The sequence below is a fragment of the Nyctibius grandis genome, chromosome W, assembly GCF_013368605.1.
Source record: "Nyctibius grandis isolate bNycGra1 chromosome W, bNycGra1.pri, whole genome shotgun sequence".
Classification (NCBI taxonomy): domain Eukaryota; kingdom Metazoa; phylum Chordata; class Aves; order Nyctibiiformes; family Nyctibiidae; genus Nyctibius; species Nyctibius grandis.
Genome location: NC_090694.1, coordinates 20,790,953 through 20,813,228, shown reverse-complemented (window position 1 = coordinate 20,813,228; position 22,276 = coordinate 20,790,953).

Genomic DNA, 22,276 nt, shown 5'->3' with positions numbered 1-22,276 from the left:
GTGGAAAAAACGTCTGACAAATCCACAGAACTGCTCAGTAAGGTATTAGAAAAATTATCCCAGATGGAGGACAGACCCCACTCCCCACCTGCACTGAAGAATGTCTCAGCCATCAGGAGACAGCGCTCCCCTGCAAGACAGAATCACAGAATCAACCAGGTTGGAAGAGACCTCTGGGATCATCGAGTCCAACCGTTGCCCTGACACCACCCTGTCAACTAGACCATGGCACTAAGTGCCATGTCCAGTCTTTTCTTAAACACATCCAGAGATGGTGACTCCACCACCTCCCTGGGCAGCCCATTCCAATGTCTAATAACCCTTTCTGTAAAGAAATTCTTCCTAATCTCCAACCTGAACCTCCCCTGGTGAAGCTTAAGGCTGTGTCCTCTTGTCCTATCACTAGTTGCCCAGGAGAAGAGGCCAACTCCCACTTCACTACAACCTCCCTTCAGGTAGTTGTAGACTGCAATAAGGTCACCTCTGAGCTTCCTCTTCTCCAGGCTAAACAACCCCAGCTCCCTCAGCCGTTCCTCGTAGGTCAGACCCTCCAGACCCTTCACCAGCTTGGTCGCCCTCCTCTGGACTCGCTCCAACACCTCAACATCTTTCTTGAAGTGCGGGGCCCAGAACTGGACACAGTACTCAAGATGCGGCCTCACCAGTGCCAAGTACAGAGGGACGATCACTTCCCTAGACTGGCTGGCTACACTATTCCTAATAGAGGCCAGGATGCCATTGGCCGCCTTGGCCACCTGGGCACACTGCTGGCTCATGTTTAGCCGGCTGTCGATCAGCACCCCCAGGTCTCTTTCCGCCGGGGTGCTTTCTAACCACTCTTCCCCCAGCCTGTAGCGCTGCATGGGGTTGTTGTGGCCGAAGTGTAAGACCCGGCACTTGTTCTTGTTGAACCTCATGCCGTTGGTCTCGGCCCATCTATCTAACCTGTCCAAATCCCTCTGTAGGGCCTTCCTACCCTCCAGCAGATCGACACTCCCACCCAGCTTGGTGTCATCTGCAAATTTGCTGAGGGTGCACTCAATCCCTACGTCTAGATCATCTATAAAGATATTGAACAGCACCGGCCCCAGAACTGAGCCCTGGGGAACACCGCTAGTGACCGGCCGCCAGTTGGACTTTGTCCCATTCACCACCACTCTCTGGGCTCGGCCATCCAGCCAGTTTTTAACCCATTTAAGAGTCCACCCATCCAAGTCCCGGGCAGCTAGTTTGTCTAGGAGGATGCTGTGGGAGACAGTGTCGAATGCCTTACTGAAGTCTATCTAGACTACATCCACAGCCCTGCCCTCATCTACTAAGCAGGTCACTTGGTCATAGAAGGAGATCAGGTTGGTCAAGCAGGACCTGCCTTTCATGAATCCATGTTGGCTGGCCCCGATGCCCCGATTGTCCTGCATGTGCCGTGTAATGGCACTCAGGATGATCTGTTCCATCACCTTGCCTGGCACCGAGGTCAGGCTGACAGGCCTATAGTTCCCTGGATCGTCCTTCCGACCCTTCTTGTAGGTGGGCGTTACATTTGCTAATTTCCAGTCAGCTGGAACTTCTCCAGTTAACCAGGACTGCCGGTAGATAATAGAGTGGTTTGGCAAGTTCATTTGCCAGTTCCTTCATTACTCTGGGGTGAATCCCATCCGGGCCCATAGCCTTGTGGGTGTCCAATTGGCACAGCAGGTCACTAACCGTCTCCTCCTGGATTACGGGAGGTTCACACAGCCCCCCGTCCCTAACTTCAGGCTCTGGGGGCCGAGTCTCCTGAGGACAACCGGTCTTCACATTAAAGACCGAGGCAAAGAAGGCATTGAGCACCTCTGCCTTTTCCTCATCCCCTGACACTACACTACCCTCCTCATTCAGCAAGTGGTGGAGGCTCTCCTTGACCCTCCTTTTGCTGTTGATGTATTTGTAAAAGCTTTTTTTGTTATCTTTGACTGTAGCAGGCAAATCAAGCTCTAATTGAGCTTTGGCCCTTCTAATCTTCTCTCTACACCACCTGGCCATGTCCCTATAGACCTCCCAAGTTACCCGACACTTCTTCCAGAGCAAGTAGGTTCTCTTTTTTTCCTTAAGTCCTAGCCTAAGTTCTCTGTTTAACCAGGCCGGTCTTTTTCCCCGACGGCTTGTCTTCCTACACACCGGGACAGCCTGTTCCTGAATATTTAGCAATTCCCTTTTGAAGCATGTCCAGCCTTCCTGGACTCCTTTGCCCTTCAGGACCAACTCCCAAGGGACTTGGTCCACCAGCCTCTTAAACAGGCTAAAGTCTGCCCGCCGGAAATCTAAGGCAGAAGTTCTACTCTTGCCCTTCCTTACTTCCCCCACTATCGAAAACTCTAACATTTCGTGGTCGCTACTCCCAAGACGGCCACCGACCCTCACATCTCCCACTAGTCCTTCTCTGTTCACAAACAACAGATCAAGCAGGGCCCCTCCTCTAGTGGGCTCATTTACCACTTCCATGAGGAAGTTGTCCTCCACACATTCGAGGAACCTCCTAGATTGCTTCCTCTCTGCCATGTTGCATTTCCAGCAGACATCCGGCAAGTTGAAGTCGCCCACGAGTACAAGGGCCGGCGACCGGGCGGCTTCTGACAGCCGCTTGTAAAACACCTCGTCCACCTGCTCATCCTGGTTGGGTGGTCTATAACAGACTCCCACCGTAATGTCCACCCTGCCGACCTTCCCCCTGATCTTCACCCATAGACATTCAACCTTGTCATCCTCACCATCTTCCTCAATTTCGACACAGTCTAAGCACTCCCTAACATACAGCGCTACCCCACTGTCTCTCCTGCTTCGCCTGTCCCTCTTAAAGAGCTTATAGCCATCCATAGCAGCACTCCAGTCATGAGAGTCATCCCACCACGTTTCTGTGATGGCAACCACATCATAACCTTCCTGCTGTACAGTGGCTTCTAGCTCTTCCTGTTTGTTGCCCATACTGCGTGCATTGGTGTAAACACACTTCAGCTGGGCTAGCGGCCTTGCCCCCGACGCAGGCCTGTCACCCCTAGGTTCATTTGTGGTTGCCCTGGTCTTATCCCCCTCCCCCATCGAACCTAGTTTAAAGACCTCTTGATCAGCCCTGCCAACTTCTGGGCCATAACCCTTTTCCCCTTCTGACTCAGGTGTTCCCCATCCGGCATAAGCAGGTCCGGTGCCACGAAAGCCGCCCCGTGGTCAACAAACCCAAAATCCCACCTACGGCACCAGTCTCTTAGCCACATATTAATCTGTTGTACTTTCATAGCCTTTTCCCTATTTTCACCAAACACCGAAGGAATTGAAGAGAATATAACCTGCGCACCTACCCCCTTTACCAAATGCCCCAGGGCCCTGAAGTCCCTTTTGATAGCCCTGGAACTTCTCTCTTCAATCTCATCCCTACCCACCTGGAATATTAATAGTGGGTAGCAGTCAGAGGGCCTCACCAGTTGAGGAATCCTCCTGGCAACATCCCTTACCCGAGCCCCAGGGAGGCAGCAGACTTCCCTGTGAGTCGGGTCTGGCCTGCATATGGGCCCCTCTGTTCCCCTTAGCAGGGAGTCGCCTATAACAATTACTTTTCTTTTCTCCTTTTTGGAGCTGGTTGCAACCCTCTTACTCGGTTGCTTCTGTTTACGTAGCCCCGTAGAGAGTCTTTCACCTAGATTTGTGTCTTCCTGACACTCAGGAAGACGCTCAGGCTCCAGCACCTCATACCTATTCTGCAGGGGGACGTGGGGAGGGGAGGAAGGTCGGGATGGGATTTGCCTGCCACCCCGAGCAGGGACCTGCCTCCATTCCCCCCCATTCCCTAGGTCTCCTCCTGCTCCTTGTGGAGGAGGAAGAGGATCCTCCACTACCTGGGGAGCATTAGGCCCGTCCGTTTTCCCCAGGACAGGCAGGGAACAGCACTGCCCGCCATCCTCTTCCTGGGATGCTCTTGTACTCCTTAACCTTTCCACCTCCTCCTTGAGTTGGGCCACCAAGGAGATCAGGTCGTCGACCTGTTCACACCTCACACAGGTGAGGTCTCCGTTACCCTCGAGTGCCAGGGCCAGGCTCTGGCACTCCCTGCAGCCTGCCACCTGCACCTCCACATGCTTCTGCAGCAGGTCCGTTTGGGTTGCCATGTCTTTTCTGGCACCCGCAAGGGACTTAGGGCCCCGCCGAGTGGAAACCTTACCTTCCTGCTCGCCTACTCTGCTCGCCCTGCCTGCGCAAACTGCCACGCCCCTGTTTGCGCGCTCCTCTTCACCACGCTCTGGGTCGCTCACGCTCCCCAGGGGGCCCTTCAAATCTCACACGGTGCCTCCGGCTACGCCCCCTCCTCTCCTGGGACGGGACTCAGGGGCTGCTGCTCGGGTGGCCCTGAGTACGGAACCCACCCGGTACAGCCCGATCTCACCCTCGCCCACACTCACCTCAGTCACTATCGCTGCCACTGCTGCTGCCGACTGACAGCAGAAGATTCACAGCTCCTTGGCGCCTTCCTCTCCTTGTGCACTGGGAGAGAGTCAGCGCCCTGCCCAACGAGCTGCAAACGGCTGTGGCCTCCCCCACCCTGGGACACACACAGTTACTGCTTACTTACCCCTCCCCTCCCTTACTAGTCCCTGCCCTCCAGGAGGCTCTTTATCACCTGATCACGGGTAGTGGTGCTACGCCCCCTCCTCTCCTGATTCGTTGCCGGGAACTTCCAGGTCTCAGGGCTGCTGCTCGGGGCTGCTGCTCGGGGCGGGGGGCAGAGCACGGAAACCGCCGCTACAGCCTGATCTCGCCTCGCACTCACCTCAGTTGTTGCCGCCGCTGCCGCTGCTGTCGCTGCTTCCGCTGCTGCCAGCTGACTGTTTGTTATGGTTTCACCGTGTTTAAATCTCCCGCGGTGCCTCCGGCTACGCCCCCTCCTCTCCTGATTCGTTGCTGGGAACTTCCGGGTCTCGGGGCTGCTGCTCGGGGGGGGGGGCCAGAGCACGGAAACTGCCGCTACAGTCCGATCTCGCCTCACACTCACCTCAGTCGCTGCCGCCGCTGCCGCTGCTGTCGCTGCTGCTGCTGCTGCCAGCTGATTGTTTGTTGGTCTCCCAAGACCTTCTTGGGAGAGACGGTACACATCACGAGGGCACCCTGTGGTTTTTCCTGCATGACCATGGAGAAGACATGAGAAAATAGGATGGAAAACTTACCTCGGCTTTATGAACACACATATGTGAGTTGCAAGGTGAACCAATTAGGAACGGGGCTTCTTCCAGGAAACTTGTTGCTCCAGTTTCCAATGGGAAGCTCTCCAGACAGTGTAGATGGGCTTCGGATCCCTATTTACCAGGTGTGAATAATGGGGATCAAATCTACATGAGCTGCTTGAACCGAGATATTGATAACGAACGCTATGTTCAGGATTAGAGGGGCCCTGCCTTCAGCCAGGTGGAGGAGAGGGACAACCGTGGTTTTTGGACTGTGTGGATTCGATGGCCTGGCACATCAGAAATAGAGCAGTATAAGGCTCTAGTGGACACTGGTGCAGAATGCACCCTAATACCATCAAACTATAAAGGGACAGAATCAATTTTTCTCTCTGGTGTGACAGGGGGCTCCCAAGAGCTGACTGTACTGGAAGCTGAAGTGAGTCTGACTGGGACCGAGTGGCAGATGCACCCTATTGTGACTAGCACAGATGCCCCATGCATTCTTGGTGTAGATTACCTGACAGGAGGGTATTTCGAGGACCCGAGGGGGTACCGGTGGCTGTTTGGTGTAGTGGCTATGGAGACAGAAGAAATGAAACAGCTGTCTACCCTGCCTGGTCTATCAGAGGACCCTTCTATTGTGGCACTGCTGAGGGTCGAGGAGCAAAAAAATGCTACTGAGCTGCCCCTGATGACAATCACGTCACCGCTCATGCTGCAGTGTAGGCACTGGGGACTCCCAAACCAGATACAGCAGCAGGCAGGAACCAGGTTCAGAAGCAGCGGCAGGAGCCCGCGCAGAGTCCTCCCAGGATGTTGGCCACAGGGGAAGAGAGCGTGACCCTCCTGGTCCCTCAGCTTTTAACTGAGTATCACATGGGTGGGATGGAATACTCCATTGGTCAGGTTTGAGTCACCTATCCTGTCTACTCCTCCCCGCAGGTGCGACACTTTTACAGTCCCTTCCTTTGTGGAACAAAGAGACCCAACAGGGACCCTAGTTTCCATGGCAACAAGCGCATGTAGTCAACTTCAGAAAGTAGTCACTTAAAAGAATCTTGACTGAAAAGTCTGTCCTAGTCCAAACCAGGTCACACGCATACCCAGTACAGCTAAGTAAGCTACTGTTAAACCCTTTGTAAAATTCCTCAACTTTTGTTACAGGAATCATATAAGGCTGGATTGCTAGCAAAACTGAAAGGTGACTTTTGAAGAAAAGCCCATACATAGAAAATAGTGTGTTTTACTCCAAGAGTTAAAGATGTATCATCTACTAGTAGACTGTGAGCAGTATTCCTGCTTCACCAGCTCCATGGCATTCTGAGGCAGAGGCCAAGCACACAGCAGATCTCTCCATGAAATACTTTAATTGTGCTTCTTAATTTGCTTGCATTCTTTTACTAAGAGACTTGCAGATCATGTGTTTGATTCTGAAATACCTTTCAACTACGACTGAAGTATGAACTATGAGTGTCACCAGCAAGCACAAGTGCATTACTTGGCAGGCAATATTTAAGGCCTACTTATTTAAGATGACTATGCTCTCAGTACCACACATCATTCTAGAAGCAAAAGAGAAAATATTAAAAAAAAGAAGAGAGAGAATGAAGTGCTATCAAGCTATGATTATCTAACCATACTAATGACTACGTTAACCTCTATTTACACAACAAAAGGTTACTACTGCTAGGAAAAAAAAAACAAAACAAAACAATGAGCTTCAGGCATAATAGAGCTCAAGAAATACAAGTAGTGAAAAGGTGTTGTAGAATAATTTTAGCTAATTGATTTCTTTTAACTGTATTCTGTTGTCTGAATAGTCTTGCTTATCATTGGTAAAGTTGCTGAAGGCTGCAACTGTTGTGAACTTTTGAATCTATCTTGAACAGCAGAAGCTGTAACTCCTGCAGATAAGATGTTTCACGGCTTGCTTGGAAGACCAAGAATCCAATAAGAAACAAAAGGACCCCAGACCGTTAATTACCGTTGTACCAAGAGACGTGTGCAGGGTGCGTGAACAGCATGTGAAGAGTGGGTGCATAGGTTGTAAGGGTATAAATGCCCATGGATTTCTTTGTTCTGAGTCCCTCCCTGGAGGCACCCAGCTGGAGCTGTTCTTGTGGCCGCACTATTCAATTAAATTATTTATTTACCTGGACATTGACATCTGACACTCTGCTGCGGGAAACCTAGAGAAAAGAATTTTCTTTAACAAAGGAACTGAGGTTTCACTTTGCTTGCAAGCACAAGGATACTCACACACATTCATGACATCAAGGTGCCATTACAGAAATGTCTCTGGCTTGATTGCAATGGGTTTATGGTCCTGATGAGGAGTATGTGCAATCTGCACATAATAAATAAAACTTGAACAGAGTTTCTCTCTTTTTCCCCTCAACAGAGCTGCTTAATAAAAACCATAAAAACCTTATTCAAAAACCCATTCTTGGAGGTGAAGATACTTGAGCAAAGGCAGGTGGCTATGAATGTTCCAACTGAATTGCTGAGTAATGATTTACAAAGCCTCTTCTCTAGTTTGTTCCAAGTTCATTTGAGGGATGAAAGACTAGAATGGGGCCTCCAACTAGGCTATTCCATATAGAAGAGCATAGTATGCTCCCTGAGGCCCAGCAAACTGGTTTAGACAAATTAAGAGCACGAGGGAAAAGTGTTACAGGTAAGCCATTCAAACAACAGCCTCTCAAAATAGTGAGGAATTTATATGATGCAACATATGGAAGAAGAGTTTCATTTAAATCCTTCTGAACTAAGCTTATTTTCATTACACTACTAATTCAGCAAGGGTTCAAGTAACTCTATCATCATGAAAAGCATCCCTTCTTTTAAATTATATTTTACAAATCATTTTCAGGTTACTCTCAAATTAAAATTGCTTAATTACTTCAATAAATACTATCAATTGCTCCTCTAGTTACATAAATTTTGTATTTCAATTTATCATATTTATAACAAACTTCTTTTTGCTTTTCCTCCCTGAATGTATTTCTAACATGATACTTACTGATCAGCTAACATAAACATCTGAAGAATGAAGTAAAATTAAATTAAACTAATCAGAAATATAAAAAGATAACTCTTAAGCAAAAGCAACTGATACAAGTAATATGCCAAAACAAAACACACACAGATGTACTCAGAGAATCCTGTGCACCTACAAATGTTTCCTTAGTAAGATAAGGAAAGTTACAGAATAGTTTTGTAGAAGCAAGCGAGGTTGAGAAGTTTTTAAAAGCTGCTTTCAATTTTCCTTTGAAGATAAAAAAAGATACCAAGTTTTTTTATTTCTAAACTAGACGAAAAAACGTAAAAAGCACAGATTGTAATTAGAAGTTTAATTTTGCTTATAGTGACTTTTAGACAATTTAAAGAGTAACCTCTCATTCTTTCTTATCTCATGATGCAAAATACAAGCTTAGTATCTTAAATTGCTTTGTCAAAGTAAGATATGGTCCTGGTTTCGCAGGGATAAAATTTATAGAATCAAGTTTCTGTTACATTTTGTTTCAGTTTGTGGCCAGCTATGGTATAGTGATCAAGGCCATTAGCAGTTAAATCCAGGGCAGCTGACCCAGGCTGGCCCACAGGTGTATTCTATAACATTAATGTCAGGTCCACTATAAAAGGGAAAGCTTGTTGGCAACAGGTGGGATTATTTTTGTTTTGCTCCTTTTCAATGATTGCCATCTCTGGAGTGACTTGCCACAACTCTGTGGGATAAGTATAATTTTGTGTGTTTTCTATTAGCATTGATATTGGTTTCCTTATTTCATTCAATCTGTTTAAATTTTAACCCATGAGTCTCCCTCCTTTTCCCAATTCCCTTTCTCTGTTGGGGAAGGGACATTGGGTGATAGAACAACTGCTTATTGTTTAGCCCTGGGTGTGGGCTAAATGAAGACAGATATAAAAAGATTATTCAAAATCTCTTTTATATTTGTAAAAGCATCTGATAATGTGAAGAGATAAACAGTGATACCACTTTTTAAGACAATAGTAACTGTCTACAGAATAAACAGCTGGGATAAAACCCCCATGGATAAAAATAGCAAACATCAGTAGAACAGTTTCAAAACTGGCAGCAGTTGGATACTTTTTTAAGAACTTAAAGCAATTCCACTCTAGGTTGTTAGAACAATCTAACTCCATTACAGACAAGTTTTAAAAAATTAAGAATTACATGATAGTGTACAATATATAATTTCCCTTATAAGACAACAATGGCATTCATTAGGAAAACTTCAAACTACATTTGACATTTCAGATTGTTACCGGAAAATAGTAACCAAGAAAACTCTCCAAACCAAATGATAGTTTAGAAAGCCGACATTGGTTTATTGCAGCGCTGGGTGCATGGGGGATATCTCCTCCTAGCATGCACACCTAGGAACAAAAGCTTGCTCCTTATATGCATAATTCCAAGAAAAGCCCACCCATTCAAAAAAAAAAACTTATGCATAATATGTTATGTAATGCATTATGTAATGTCTTTACGCATGCGTACTAAATTGGGGAAGGGGTCTTGGGTGGTCTCTGGGGGTCGCTGGTGGTCACAATCCCCCTTTAATCGTGCTTGCGCGCAAGCGTGGTCGAGGCCTTCTTGTTTACAAGTACATATGTTCCCAAGAAGAAGATATCGTTTTGGACTTCTCTCTCCTCTGACACAAGAGTTTATGAATCAGGTTAATTTAGACATCACAAAGTTGTTCTTTACAGTTTTGTTTTGTCTTTTGGCCCTTTTATAATTAGCAGAGACCTTTGTTTTTCTAAGACTAAGTGTAAACAGCATGAATCATTGTTTACTAGAACCTTGTTATCAATCCCATAAACAAACTCTATCTACAAAACATGTAGTTTGCTTCAGAACCTATTGTTATTCTCTATTATTCTAGCTAAAAGGAAAATTACTGACAGGAAAGCTAGTTCTGTGTAAAGGTAACACAGAGCAGGCCTTTTAGAGCCTACTCTGAGGCCTACTCTTGCTAAACCATTGCTGAACCGAACCGTCTGGTATCAAGATTATTTTAAAAAGAAATATTTTTTTACATGGAAATCGCAGCTTTTAGAAAGTACTTGTGAATCATTTTATCTCCAGCATTCACAAAATCAATTGCAGTAAGTGCCCTTCTGCAAAGAAGGCCTTCTAAGGGAAACTGTAAAAATATGAGAAATAGTCTCACAAATTTCTTGGCGTACACACGCTCTAGTGGCAAGAAAGACAGCATTATATTGCAGATTCTATGTTTTATTTATATTATTTTTTCCATCATGTAACCAGGATTTTGTCCAACAAATCCAGTAAGTGGGAATTTTTTTGTTGATTTGTTTTTACATTACAGCACTTGCATCAACTGCCAACTCACAAAACCATATTTCAGCCTCTAGTCATCCTCCAAACAAGACTTGATCTGAAGATGAGAACTTGCAGCATTCATGGATGCAAATATATATGGATACTTTTATAATTCTGGAGTACCTTCCACTTACAAATTTTAGGAGAATAAATTCTCTCATTGTATATCAGAATGTAGTACTAAAAAGGATAGTTAAAGAACGTGATAGACAACAACAACAAAGAAGAAAAGAAGATAATGAGAGCTGACTATATCTATATCTGAAGACCTAGAGAAGCTGATTAAACAATACACAGCACCTATTTAGAAAACCAAATAGGACAAATGAGACTTACAAAGTTAAAGGTGGAGATAATGGCCTGGGGAAGAGTAGCTGGTGGGTAAGTGACAGGAAATGGCGGAGGCATTTAGGATATCAGACATAGATAAAGACTGGCTGGGCCAGGAGACTGAGGACTTCAATGGGGATCCTGGGGGCATAGACAAGGACTGTTTTGGAAAGAGGACTGATGGTTATCTGGGATTATGGGACAAGAAGAGGAAAATTCAGGATAGGACAATTTGAAAGAAAGATGGGAAATAGCAAAAGGGTCAGAACTTGTGATGAAAAAATGAGAGCAGCAACGATAATGGACCAGAGCTCATCTGCATACAGAGGACAGAACCAAAATTCAAGTTTTCCAGATGTTTTTATAGCAGCGAAGATCTGAAATTAGTCAGCAAAAAAGTGTGCATCTCATCCCCCTCTAATGACAGTTCTCATGCAGTATGGCAGCTGACTTAATAGTTACTCCATTGGAAAGAAAGGCTACTGCTATTTGAGCAAGTGGCATAAAGATTTCAAACATGGGGTTTGAAATGCAGGTCTTAATAATGATACAAAAATTCGGTAGTCTCCAAACCCCCTTGCTTTCTAACTTTCCTCACCAAAGTGGGAAGCTAGGTGTGGCTGGGTAAGGAGTCCGAAAGAAAACTCAATAACAGCAGAGTGTTATTAAGCAGGCATTCTTTATTGCAGCGCTGGGCGGCACTGGGGATTAGTCCACCATGAGTGCTCCACCGACTTGGCAAACTTTCAGAGACTATATACCATAAAGTTATACAGAGTCACAGGATTCCCGAGAGCTCATTTACATAACAATGAGATTTCCTGGAACTCATTAATATATGCAAATGTCTGCTCCGCATGCGTAGTCGTCTTCCCTGGTGATCGTCGGGGGATCTTCAGATGAAGGCTTGTAGTCTTCCTCACTGTGTCCACTGACTGACCTTTGCTTCTGCGCAAACTCAGTCCGGGGATCACGTAGGCCATGTCCTTCAAGGCTGTAGTTGCAACTCCCTTATCGTTATGTTTCCGTGCATTTGTTTTCCCAAGGCCCAGTTGTATGAAGTGAGATTGTCCCAGAGCCTCCTTATCTCACAGCCATTACAGCTATCTGAATTGCAAAGGTTTCTCCTTTGTTTAGTTGAGCACCCAGGATAGCTGAGTAATTAAGGTATTTACAACACCCTCCTTGTTCTTGGGGCCCCAACCCTTTCATCCCCCCCTTTACTTCTTACTTGTAAATTCTTTTACAAAGGTTCTAAGTTTTCATTTTTCATTATCTTAGGTAATGCCCAAATTTTCATAGCTAATTTCTTCAGCTTATACCATAAAAGACAATTGAAAACTGTTAATACAATAAGACCCACATGAAAGAATTTCTCTCTTTTTTTAAGTTTCTCTTTTCTTTTATAGAAAGCAATTTTCATGCAAAACATGAAAAGAAAACAACGATGTTGCAAGATCAAATAATCAAGTTCAGAAAAAGACAGCATGTAGGTAGTCAAAGCAATTCAAATTTGTTGGCTTTCACTATACGTACTATATAGTCTTTACTTACATAACCCATACAGTAATTTTATACATAGTCATAGGATTTCCGAGAACTCGTTTACATAGCCATGAGATATGCAAATGTCCGCTCTGCGTGGGCAGTCATCTTCCCTGGTGGTCGTTGGGGGGTCTTCAGATGAAGGCTTGTAGTCTTCCTCACTGTGTCTTCTGACTGGCCTTTGCTTCTGCGCAAACTCAGTCCTGGAATCACATAGGCCATGTCCTTCGAGGCTGCTGTTGCAATTCCCTTATCTCTGTGTTTCCTTGCATCCGCCCATCCCAAGGCCCAGCCATCTGAAGTGAGAACATCCCGGAGCCTCCTTATCTTACAGCCATTACCACTCTCCAAATTGCAAAGGCTTTCCTTTGTTTAGTTGAGCACCCAGGATAGTTGAGTAATTAAGGTATTTACAACATCCTCCTTGCTCTTGGGGCCCCAACCCTTTCAGAACCCTTGAAGAAAATTGCAAAAACACTAAGGTTTTTATTTGTCTTTTCCTATAAACAACCACATTTGATCTGTTACCGTAAAAGCCGGTGTAAAGGAACTTTCTAAGGCTCAGTTTGGAGATTTAGAAAGCAGGCATTCTTTATTATGGCGCCAGGAACACGGGGGGATCACTCCACCCAGCGTGTTCACCTGAGAACAAAGAAACAGGTTCTTTTATCTAGTATAATCATATATATTCATTACATTTCTCAGAAAGAGATGGTCACATCTGGGGACTCATCTTAATACTTGCATACTTATTACACATGCACAAAGTTAACAATCAGTGGTCTAGCAGTGGTCTTAGAAGGGCCTCTAGTGTTCTTTGGTGATCTTTACACTATGTCCTTTAGTTGAACTCTAGGAAAGAGCCTGCGCAGTTATTGCTGGTTGCACATCTTGCCACAGTGTCTTCTTACAAACTGGTTTAAGCCAGTTCCTTACCTCTCCTGGTTCCTTACCAGGAGATGAGCCCCCTTATCTTCTTGTTACAGAGTCTTTTCATTACATAATGCTGATTTGGCAACAGTTCCAAGGCTGGTTTTGCAAACTTCACAAGCAATTTATCTTACAAGGGTACAAGGCCAGCTCAACAGGGTATCAAGTCCCCCCTTTTTCTGTGAGGGTTTTGGATTCTGTAATTCAAAAGCCATACACCAACCCTTTATATTTATACCTGAAACAAAATTGAGTACACCAACTACAACATTGGATCATAAGGCAGGAGAGTATACAAATAGCAACAACCATAATAACTGCAAAGAATAAGTTCTTTAACCAAGACAAGTTTGGCAGCCAAGAGGTAAGTTTATTCCATACCTCTTGGTATCCCCAAGAGGTATCGTCTTTAGTCACTTCATGTAGAATTTTGGTTTGTTTCCAAATTTCCTCTAAATCTGTGGAAATTCTGCCACTTTGATCTATGTACATTCAACAACTTGTATTTATAACCATGCATACTCCTCCTTGCGAAGCTAATAATAACTCTAAGGCCATTCTATTCTGCACTACTACTCGTGATAAGCTGGAAACTTCCATTTGCAAAGCTTTGATTTCATCAATGGTTTTATTTTCAATATTCTCTATTACTGCCAATATATTCACAATGGTCTTTTCTAGCTCACTTACCCCAAGCCAGGGAAGGAACCATCTCACAAAATTATGAAACCTTGAAGAGCGGTCTGCTATGGCATTGTGAGTTCTCCTGGTTTGTTTAAGAAATGTCCTTACCCATCCTCTTTGTTTATGTAGTTGGTCAACTATTGTTACGTCAGGGACTAGGGGCCCTAGGGTGCACACTCCTTTCCATCCTAGGGGTAATATTTTCCAAGCTTGGTTACCACACAACCAGTACCATCCTGTTCCTTCCATTCGAGGTACAGGCCATCCGATTGAGGGCCTGGTTTTGTTTCATCTAAATCCGTCTAATAAAGCTAGGTCAATTTGGCCGTCTACATACTTCGCATAATGGTTACACCCTTTGATTAGTCCTACATTTGTATTTTGCAGTCTTTACAATATGGAGTTAAATTATCTAGGTGGCATCGCTGTATACAAGTATAATTGTAAAATACCTGCAGCTCTTCAATTGGAATTTCTTGTTGATCGGTCATATTGGCACTGCCCCACTGCAAGCCTAAACCCATTGTAATCTGTCCACTCTGCCTCTGCGTAGGTTCCAGCAAGTCCAAACCCACTGTACTTTGTCCACTCTGTTTATGTCCCTGGGGGTTGAAACACAGTGCAGTCTGTCCATTCTGGTTAGATCCCTGATTTCTAATTATGTTATAGTGTTCAGAGGCATTGTCAGAGATTGGAATTCCCAAATACATTGGTGCTTTTAAGGGATGCCTTGGCAAATGTGTACAGATCCAGCAATTTAATCTATTCGAAATTTTACTAATATTCTGCATCATTTGGTAATGGAGATTTAACTCCCAGGTTTCACAAACTCCTCTCAAGGCTGTCAAACATACCACAAACAGAATATATCTAAACATTTTGTCTTGTTCTTCTTAATTTCAGAGGTGCTTGTTGTTCAACATTCCAGGTGGATGGAGTCTTCTTGATCCTGGAGTAGTGAATCAAGTCATTGTTCACAGTCTTGTTTATCTTTAGCTTTTCTCTGTAATTAATGAAGAATTTATCAGAGACCTTGGATTCTCTAAGAATAAGCACAAGCATGTTGCCGCTTGTCTGCGGCAAGCTCCGTTCGGTTGCTGGCTGACCTGAGGCTATCCGCACCCCAGGGCCATTGAGCACTGACACCAATGTGAGGATGCAACAAATGGCCTTGGGGTGCGGATAGCCTCAGGCCAGCCAGCAACCGAACGGAGCTTGCCGCAGACAAGCGGCAACACAAGCAAGAGTCTTTCTGCATACCATTCCCACCAGAACTTTAAGCATTATCAGTCCTAGAAACAGATACTGTCTGCAAAGCAAGCAGTTAGCTTCAGACTTTAGCTGAAAGGACAGTTACTGAAAGGAAAGTTGGTTCTGTTTAAGGGTTACACAAAGCAGGCCTACTTTTACTAAACTGTCTGGTATCAATTCCCCCTTTGAGACTTTCAAAGCAAGCTTTTCTTTGTGAGTCTCACCTAAACTGCATAACTCCGATAATATCTCTGATTTTCAGGTATATATATAATTGGGTACGACATAATATGTTACATATTATGAAGAAGGCTTAAATGTAACTTTTACCTGTAATCAGATCTTACGGGGGACAACAGATTTACAACCCTAGGATGGTGCTCAGTTGTTTGTCCGTTGCTATTATTGATTACACTTTGTAAAAGACGAGGGCACTAGGGCCGCAGCATCCTCACCCTTTGTGAGGTTCTGGACCAGACAGGGTCCCAGCCAACAGGATGCCTCGGCCCAGAGAAGGTTCTGGACCATGACCATATATGACCATAGTTCAGGTCTGACCAGGATATAAATGGGGCCCCCACTGGAGACCCCCTTTGAGTGGTTCCTCGGAGCAGCGGGTCTGCGAACAGAAACTTTCCACTTGGACTGGAATGCCACCCAAGGAAACTTCCCGGGACTGAGTGAGCCCTCACCCCTTTTCCCTTTGGGTGAGTGATTTTGTCATCTGGGTGCCTTTGCGAGAGAGAGATTTCCCCTTTGTGAGTGAGTGTGTGCACACTTTGAATCATCATTGTTGTGTATGTCGTGCAGTAATAATAGCCCCAACTGGTATATCGAACCCACAACTTGTTAAATGTTATCGGAGTGTTGATTTGGTTATTCCTGTTATTTGTTGGTTTTGGCTGTTTGGTTTTGGTTACAAATTAAAGTCTGTTTTAGTTTCTTCCGACCCCAGCAGACCAGGGTAGTGTGGCCATCAGCCTCGGCATTGACCACGAGGGTTGCGATTGCCATCTTTGCATTGCTGGAGCCCCGGGAATAATGCAAAAAGAGTACTCTCCCGTCATGACAGAGATACCACCAGAAGAGTTGCAAGAGGAGAGAAGAAGGTATCAGATCTTTAAATACAGAAAATGTAAAACATAGTAACAGTTTCTAACACATACTTTGGATTTTCATATAACTGATAATCAAAAGAGACCAGTGGTGCTTTACATCTCTCTCTCCCCTCAACTGACACAAATATAATATTCCTCCTTCTCAGATCCCCTATACTCAGATGAGTATAGAGGACTATTTAGAGAACTTGCTATGCTTACAGAAAACAACTCATTCTAATATTTGACAATAAAAATTCCAAAATAGTAGATAAAAGCCAAACAATTCTTTGTACTATCTCCAAGATAAGGAGTATAAAACTTTTAAAAAAAAATGCCTTAAGCATTTTGTCAGACTTCCATGTAGCTTAATCTACATGGAAATAAACAATGACATTATAAAAGTCAAATCCACTTGTAATGTTGAGTATTTCATTGACCATTTATCGTTGAAGGATATTGAAGCTATTTGGAAGAGGATGATGAAAAGCAAATGGGCATAAAAAAGCCCTCTTGCTCTCAAGTATGTAATTGCTCCTTCAAGAAAAGGAACGAATAAAAGGAGATGTAATGAAAACATTCAAAGATGACAATGATGTAGAGAACACATACTGTGACTTCCCTTCCTGACTCATAACAAGGAAAAGAGGGCATACAATGAAACGGAAAAGAGGAAAAATCAAAACCAGGAAATAAAATATTTTTCTTGCAACATCTGCTTAGCTTACAGGAGAAATAACATTTGTAGAAAGAGGTAATGTCTTTTATTGAACCAGCTGATAAAAATCGGCAAAAGTAGACAAATTTTTAATTCAAAGCCTCTGACTAACAAACTGGCACTGATGCCAAGAATTCAGCCATAGTCAAATACGAATCAGGTATTTATATAAAAAGAAAAAATATCCACTTTTAGAATAATGATAAAAAGGATTAATGTAAAAACTATAATGTGTCATGTCTCACTGCTTAGAAGAAATACCTAATTAGAAGAAATTAGGGTATGTTTTCTTTCAATATCAGACATGCATTTCATCTTTTCTCCCCTCTGTAATCAAACATGATTTGTTGAAACTTGAAAGAAATAAGTACCAAAATGTTGGTGTGGGAAGCAACACAATAAGATTGTTATTAAGCTAGGTTGGTTTTTGTTTGTTTTTTTGATTTTGTTGGGGTTTTTTTTGTTTGTTTGGGGGTTTTTTGTTTGTCTTTTTTGTTTTTGTTTTATGCATCTCTTGCAATATTTCACAGTTGAAATGCTATAAGATCTTGTAATACAATTGTGGATAGTGTTTGTAGGTGTAACTCTGAAAGGACAAAAAAACCCCAAACATTTAAGAAAAAGAATCAAAGCTTCTTTTCAAATTTCTTGAGCTATACCTGGTATATTTCAATGCTTTGTAGATTTATGGAGTCCTCTGTGGATCTTTGGTACAAAGTTGCACACTACCAGCCAACTCTCCTGAATACCGTTTGAGAAGATGATACCAGATGGTTTAGTAAAAGCAAGCCTCAAAGCATGTCATTATATTTGTCACGGCAGTGAAATAAAAACAGGAGACAGAAAGATAGTTCTAAGCAGGCAGCAAAGCAAGAGCAAAAGCAAAAAGAGTGCCTGCGTTTATTTTGCTCCATTTTTTATATCTTCCCCCCTCTAGCTGGCTAGCTTTATGATTGGTTGCACTCGCTGTTCACGCGCCCGACCACAACCGCTGATTGGCTGTCACGCGCCGGCCACGAGTCCATGGTTGGCAGCTGGAATGTCACTCTGTATCTTGTTTTTCTCACATCCTGTTTTCTTGCTAAATTCCTCTTCACTCTCAGGTTTAACCGTTTCAAGGACATAGCTCCGTTCCTTCAAGGTCAGGGCCACCAGCAGCCCAGTCCAATCCCTCAAAAGCAGGCCATAAAAGGCCTACTCTGTGTAACCTTTAGACCGAATAAACTCTTCTTTCAGCAATTTTCCTTTCAGCCAAAATAACAGTACATTCTGAAGCTAACGGCATGTTTTGAAGACAGGGTCTGCTTCTGGGACTGATAACACTTAGAGTTATAGTCATCACTGACTCTTGCTTGCGCTTAGTCTTAGAGAATCCAAGGTCTCTGTTAAATTCCTCACTAATTACAAAGAAGGGCCAGAGATAAGCAAGACTGTGAACAACATCTTTGTAGTGTTTAAATGACTTGATTCATAGCTCTGGTGCCAGGAGTAGAGATAAATCCTGGAAGATTCAGAACAGGATCTTCTCCTTGGAGCCACCTGCATGTGTCAACAAAAAGGCCTCGACCACGCTTGCGCAGAAGCGGGGTTATGCAGCAGACGGCATCACTATGGGGGGATTACGACCACTAGAGACCCCCAGAGCCCACCCAAGACCCCTTCCCCAAATTAGTAAGCATGCGCAGACAATTACATAATGTATTAGCATATGCATAAGTTTATTGGAATAGGTGGGCTTTTCTTGGAATTGTATGAATATTCATTTTTCTATAATGTATATAATGAGTGTGCTTTTGTCCCTAGGTGTGCATGCTAGGAGGAGAGATCCCCCATGCACTCAGCGCTGCAATAAACCAATGTTGGCTTTCTAAACTATCATTTGGTTTAGAGAGTTTTCTTGGTTACTATTTTCCGGTAACAAATACAGACAAGACAACAAGCAGTAAGCACAAAGGAATTCTACTGAAAGTATTAGAAAAATGTGATTACATCAACTTCATCAGTTATGGGAAAGTGACCAAGTTACCAGAGGTAACTCTGCTTGGCTGATTAAAGATGGGGTGGGCAAAAGGAACGCAAAGGGGGAAAACTGAAATCTTCACAGTTACCTCTGAACAATGCAGTGCTATTTATGTACTGCTTCAGGCAAAAAGGGTGCACCTAAGGACCTATTCAGCTGGTTCCTCCATATCCCTGTGGATGAATCCAACAGTACCCTATGGTACCCTAACCTACAGTCCCTCCCTTTCCTCCCCAAACATGCATTTCTTCTTAAAAGCTGCTCTCCATTTACACACGTGAGGGATAAAATTTGGGGAAGGGAGAAAGGGAGCCTTATGATACTGGGCAACAGATAAAGCATCAGGAAAAAAGTTATAAACCCAACCTTGGTAGCTTCCATAATGATTGTATTGACTTTCTCTTTATCCAAACATCGCATTCCAGCTTTGTTATAGTAAAGGCCCATTCTAAGTAAAACTCCATCATTACAAGAGCTGTTATCAACTTTTTTCATGTCATCCATAGTACTACTTGAAAACAAGTACCTCTTGTAAGACTTAATACCTGAAAAAAAGAATTTAAATAATATATTTGTTTCTACGTTCCAGCTGAACAATACAAAAATAATTTGTGGAATTCATTTGTTGTATTTATTTAATAAGTATTTTATACTTATTCAGAAAACAACATACTTATCACAAATGTGAAGATTTGTATTCCTGTGAAGTGGTTGACCTTCCACACTCACAAAATAAAGCCACCTGTAACTCTATCAGTGTTTGGAGACAGTAAGATTTTACTTTTTTATTAACTTAAAAACATGCTGTTTTAAAAGCTCCCTTACAGAAATAATTGAACCCCAAGAGCTTCAGGTAAAGGCTACTACCTTACACATGCACGAGATTTATGCCTGTATGTTATTGTCACGGTTTAAAGCTGGGCCGGCTATTAAACTGGTGGCAGACGCTCTGTATTAACTCCCCTCCCTCCACCAAGAAGGGGAAGGAAAAGAGAAAAGGGAGAGAGACTTACGGGTTGGAAAGTTAAAACAATTTTAATAAATGAAAGAGACTATAATAATGAAAATAATAATGAAATAATAATGAATAATAATGAATAATGAATAATAATGAAAGAGACTATAATAATAATAATGGAAATAATTAAATATATACAAATAAAAATAAGTACAGCAAGAGCCTTTCTGCATAACATCCCTACCGGTGCCTCAGTGATAACTATAAACTTTGAGCATTATCAGTCCTAGAAGCAGAGACTGTCTGCAAAACATGCAGTTAGTTTCAGAAAGTGCAGTTACTTAGAAGCAGCTTAGCTGAAAGGAAAATCACTGAAAGGAAAATTGGTCTGTTTTAGGCCAAACCAGGACAGTTATCTTGTCAGATGAAACAATACCGCCTTAAACATATGTCCAGATTTGGACTAGGAAAGACACTTCAGTTAAGTTTCGTTTAAGTGATTGTACTTTCTGAAGCTGACTACACACACTTCTTGGTGTGGAAACCAGGGTCCCCATAGATATCTCTGTTCCACAAGTGAAACGGTGTAAAAGTGTTGCACCTGCAGGGAGGAGCGGACAGGACAGGTGACCCAAAACTGACCAACGGGGTATTCCATCCCAACCATGTGATGCGCAATTTGAGGCTGAGGGACCCTGAAGGTTACGCTCTCTTCTTCTATTGCCAGCAACTGGGGAGGAATTTGCCCATTCTTCTGCCTTTGTTCCTAAATCCAGTTCTGAGAAGGAGGAGGTGGCAGCAGCGGCGGCACAGGTTATCCACGACTGTGAAACGTGTGCCGCAATTAAACAAGCCAAATGGTTTAAACCCTTTGTGGTATGGGGGGCAGTGGCTGAAATATAGATATGGGGAGGCCTGGCAAATTGACTATATCACACTCCCTCAAACCCGCCAGGGTAAACGCTATGTGCTTACCATGGTGGAGGCAACCACCGGATGGATGGAAACATACTCTGTGCCCCACACCACTGCCCGAAACACTATTCTGGGCCTTGAAAAGCAAATCTTGTGGGGACATGGCACGCCAGAAAGAACTGAGTCAGACAATGGGACTCATTTCAAAAACAGTCTCATAGACAACTGGGCCAAAGAGCATGGCATTGAGTGGGTATATCACATCCCCTATCATGCACCAGCCTCTGGGAAAATTGAACAGTACAATGGGCTGTTAAAAACTACCCTGAAAGCAATAGGGGGTGGAACCTTTAAAAACTGGGATAAGCATTTGGCACAAGCTACCTGGTTAGTTAACACCAGGGGATCTATCAATCAAGCTGGCCCTGCTCAGTCAGACCTTTTACATACAGTAGAAGGGGATAAAGTCCCTGTGGTGCATGAAAGGAATCTGTTGGGGAAAAACTGTCTGGGTTCTTCCTGCTTCGGGCAAAGACAAACCCATTCATGGGACTGCTTTTGCCTAAGGACCTGGATGTACTTGGTGGGTGATGCTGCAGGATGGTGAAGTCCGATGTGTCCCTGAAGGTGATCTGATTCTGGGTGAGAATACTTAATTCTGAACTGTATGATAATACCAATTATTAAGACCAAAGGAAACAGAATCACAGAATCACAGAATCATTCAGGTTGGAAGAGACCTCAGGGATCATCGAGTCCAACCGTTGCCCTGACACCACCCTGTCAACTAGACCATGGCACTAAGTGCCATGTCCAGTCTTTTCTTAAACACATCCAGAGATGGTGACTCCACCACCTCCCTGGGCAGCCCATTCCAATGTCTAATAACCCTTTCTGAAAAGAAATTCTTCCTAATGTCTAACCTGAACCTCCCCTGGTGAAGCTTGAGGCTGTGTCCTCTTGTCCTATCACTAGTTGCCCAGGAGAAGAGGCCAACTCCCACTTCACTACAACCTCCCTTCAGGTAGTTGTAGACGGCAATAAGGTCACCTTGGAGCCTCCTCTTCTCCAGGCTAAACAACCCCAGCTCCCTCAGCCGTTCCTCGTAGGTCAGACCCTCCAGACCCTTCACCAGCTTGGTCGCCCTCCTCTGGACTCACTCCAACACCTCAACATCTTTCTTGAAGTGCGGGGCCCAGAACTGAACACAGTACTCAAGGTGCGGCCTCACCAGTGCCGAGTACAGAGGGATGATCACTTCCCTAGAC